Genomic DNA, 4,121 nt, shown 5'->3' with positions numbered 1-4,121 from the left:
TGTAGACCCGATGCGTCCGTTTTCCCCCTCCAGGTGCCGCCTCTTTGGACATGCCACAACACCACCCCGCATGTATGAGGGCCCGGTACGACGCTCCGGTGGCATTGCTACCCCCCCAGGGCCCCCGTCTCGCCTAACCCTGGAGCAGTTGACCACGAGATCTTGCCTTTTGACTTCCCACGGACGGGCTTTGACCAGTGGACCTCTCCACCCGGTTGTGTTAGGTCGGCCCAGAGGAACACCCGGGAGCAACATCCGGGCCAAAACCGCAGCTACATCCACTCCGTGTAGACCCGACGCGTCCGTTTCCCCCTTCCAGGTGCCGGCGGCGGCGCCGTCCATGAGGGGGGCACACCACGGATGTGAGGGGGGTCACTCTCTGGAGACGGGTGTCGGGCATTTGCAACTGCCACAAAACTTCTTTCGGCATAGCTGTTTTTGATTTTAATAAAATATAAGGATCTATATTTAAAAGAACATGACCGCACATTATTAACGTGCTCGAAAAAATACAAACTATATATATATATATTCATAATATATGAAAAAAATACAAACTACATATATATTCATATGTATGTTTATATTTAACATGTTACATGTTAGTTGATATAATAATACATAAAAAAGCATTAAAAAATATGTACCGAAAAAAAATCTAACTATGCTGACGGCCTAGCCGTCGGCATAGATCCGACTAGCGTGCCGCGGATCACTGACGTGGCAGATATGCCGACGGCAGCCGTCGGCATAGGCTCTGCATGGTGCGGCCTGGATCAATGACGTGGCCTGCGGACCTATGCCGACGGCCCCCCGTCTAGGCCATCGGCATAGCTCTGACGCCGTTAGCCAGGGGGTGGCCGGGCCCCACGTGTATGCAGACGGCCTATGTAAGCCGACGGGAGCTGTCGACGTATATGTAGCTAGGCCGACGGCCATTCTATGCCGACGGGTGCCGTCGGCTTATCTCTGCGTAACCCGACGGCCTTTGTACGCCGACGGCCAGAACCAGGCTGTCGGCATATCTCCCAGGAAGCCGACGACTGCCGTCGGCATTGTTTTGGCCGTCGGGGTATGGCCCTGTTCCGTTAGTGTCGTTCGTTTCGATAGGGCTTTCGTTAACACCGACCGGAGCTTTCTTCTACAAGACTCTTCTCTCACATCCTCTTGCCGTACGACGTCAGACCATGTTCCATTAGTCCTCTTTGCATCCTCCAAAATTCCTAAACCATCCATCTTTCGCTTCAACAATGGTCTCCTGCGTTTACAGCCTTTCAAAAATCTTATCACGCAAAATTGGAACAGTGTTCCTCCCTCTCAGAACTTAGCCTCTCTATGCCTAAAACTAAAACGGATGCGGGCCGCAGCCAAGACTTGGGCTAGGAAGGCTAGGTCTCCTCTGGTGATCACCAAAAACTGTAAAACTCTCATCACCTTCCTTGACAAGATAGAAGAATCGCGTACTTTGTCCACCCTCGAACGCTCCTTGCGCACCCAGGTGGCTCTCTCGCTACATCAACACAATGCTCTCTCCGCGCTTTACTGGTGTCAACGTGCCAAAATTAAGGATTGTTCCCTCAGAGATGAGAACTCTGAGTATTTCCACCTTTGCGCCACCATTCGTATGCGTAAAAAGCAGATAAAGGCCATCACCGTAAACGGCTTCGATGTTTCCTCTCACTCAGGCAAGCATCAGGCTCTACGTGAGTACTTAAAAAAAATCATCGGCTCTCCAACCGCCTGTCACATGCCCCCCAACCTTGATGAGTTGGTTTCAACGTCTCGTCTCAATTCGTCTCAGTCCAACGCTCTATGCGTGCCTTTCACCATAGATGAGCTCAAGAAGGCTTTCCTCTCCATGAACGACAACGCAAGTCCAGGCCAAGACGGCTTTGGGCCGGCTTTTTACAGAGCAAACTGGGATCTTGTTAAAAACGATCTGATGCATCTGTTATCTTCTTTTCACTCTTGCACCACCGACCTTACACGCATTAACAAGTCCTTTATCGTTCTCATTCCTAAAAAACTAGCAACTTCCGAACCAGATCACCTCAGGCCGACCTCACTTCAGAACTGCTCCGTAAAACTCTACTCCAAATGCCTAACTAATCGTGTTCAACCGCTTATTCCGGACCTCGTCCGCCCTAACCAATCTGGGTTCATTAAAGGACGTAACATTGCGGAAAACTTCGTCCTTGCCGCGGATATTGTCCAAGCTTGCCACAAGCGGAATTGCCCGGCTTTAGTTCTAAAATTAGACTTTAAGAAAGCCTTCGACTCAGTCTCCTGGGACTGTCTGTGCAAGATTCTCAAGGCGAAAGGTTTCCCAGATACTTGGATACGTTGGATTATGATGTTAAATAACTCCAGTCAATCAGCCATCCTGCTCAACGGTGTCCCCAGGAATTGGATCCAATGCAAAAATGGCCTTAGGCAAGGCGATTCAATCTCCCCATACCTATTTATTATTGTTGTCGACATCCTGCAACGTATGATTCTTCATGCCTCCAACCAAGGCCTTCTGCAACATCCAATCACCACAAACTCCCCCTGCCCGGTGCTTCAATATGCCGATGACACTCTCATTATCATCAAGGCCGACCCCGACCATCTAGCCCACCTTAAACTTATTTTACATAACTTCTCATTGGCTACTGGGCTTACGATCAACTTTGATAAAAGCACGTTCGCTCCGATCCACGTAGACCCTCACTCTGCTACGCTTATGGCATCCTCTCTAGGTTGCATAGTTGCTTCTTTCCCTCAAAATTACCTCGGCCTCCCTTTATCCACACATAAATTATGGCTGCTAGATTTCCACCCTATGATTGCCAAGGTAGACAAGCGGTTGGCCGGGTGGTGAGGACACCTCTCTGCAGCCGGTAGGGCGGTCCTCGTCAAGTCCGTTATTCGTGCCCTCCCCACCTACGCCATGAGCGCTATGCTTCTTCCTGCTGGCACTACTCTAGAGATCGACAAACGTTGTCGCGCTTTCTTCTGGGCCGGTGACGGCACTGTCAATGGGGGACAGTGTAAGGTTGCTTGGGATGAGGTTTGTGCACCGATTCGCAAGGGGGGTCTCGGTTTTCGTTGCCTACGCACCCACAATATTTGCCTCCTCCTCAAATCGCTAAGTAAAATCCACTGCCCAGGCAACGCCTCCTGGGAGACGTGGCTTGCTAACACCTACGGATGGGCTGGTGGGCACTACATTGGTGACTCCCATAGGTTGCAAACGAACGTCTGGAAAGATCTATATTCCGGCCTTTCCTTTTTTCGCTCCATCACCCGGGTCAAAATTGGCAACGGTATCTCTACCGCCTTCTGGCTGGACCTCTGGATTAGCGTCGTTCCTCTAGCTTCCCACTATCCAAATCTCTTCTCCCACACCACCAAACCGAATGTCTCAGTTGCGTTCGTGCTAGCCGATGTGGACATGCGCCTTTCACTACAGCCACGTTTATCCAACGCTGCTAACTCCGAACTTCAATCCTTGCGATCCCTATTAGCCACTGTTATCTTAATGTCGCAGGTGCCAGATTCACGTATATGCAGGATTAATGACAAACCCCTCACTGTTGCATATGCATATGAAGCGGCTTTTGCCTCTCGGCCAGAGGATCTGTTCACAGACGACTTCATCTGGGGGAAGAACTATGCGACTAACCGATGCAGGTTGTTTCTCTGGCTCGCACACAAAGGGCGATTGTTCACCAACGAGCGTCGATTCCAAAGAAGCTTGTCAGACTCCGACTCCTGCCCATTCTGCTCGGAAACAGAATCAACTTCCCACCTGCTGCTACACTGCCCAACGGCCTCTGAGGCCTGGACGGTCGTCGACTCCCTCAACATAGCTCCTGCTGATTGCGAGACTATACACGACCTGCAAAATCCACAGCTTACTTGCAAGGCCCGCAACACTGTCATCTTGGCTATCCTCTGGAGTATCTGGAAAAGAAGAAACGCCAAAATTTTCCGAAATGAGGTCGAATCCTTGGGAACTGTTCTCCGTCGTGCTGCTCAAGAAATCTTCCTTTGGTCAAACAGACGTGCTAATGAGACCCGGAAACAAATTCTGATCGACTGGGGAATTATGTTGTCCCGTCTGGATGTAGCTTAGT

The sequence above is a fragment of the Triticum aestivum genome, chromosome 7A (assembly GCF_018294505.1).
Source record: "Triticum aestivum cultivar Chinese Spring chromosome 7A, IWGSC CS RefSeq v2.1, whole genome shotgun sequence".
In the NCBI taxonomy this organism is placed as follows: Eukaryota; Viridiplantae; Streptophyta; class Magnoliopsida; order Poales; family Poaceae; genus Triticum; species Triticum aestivum.
This window is presented reverse-complemented; position numbering follows the sequence as displayed.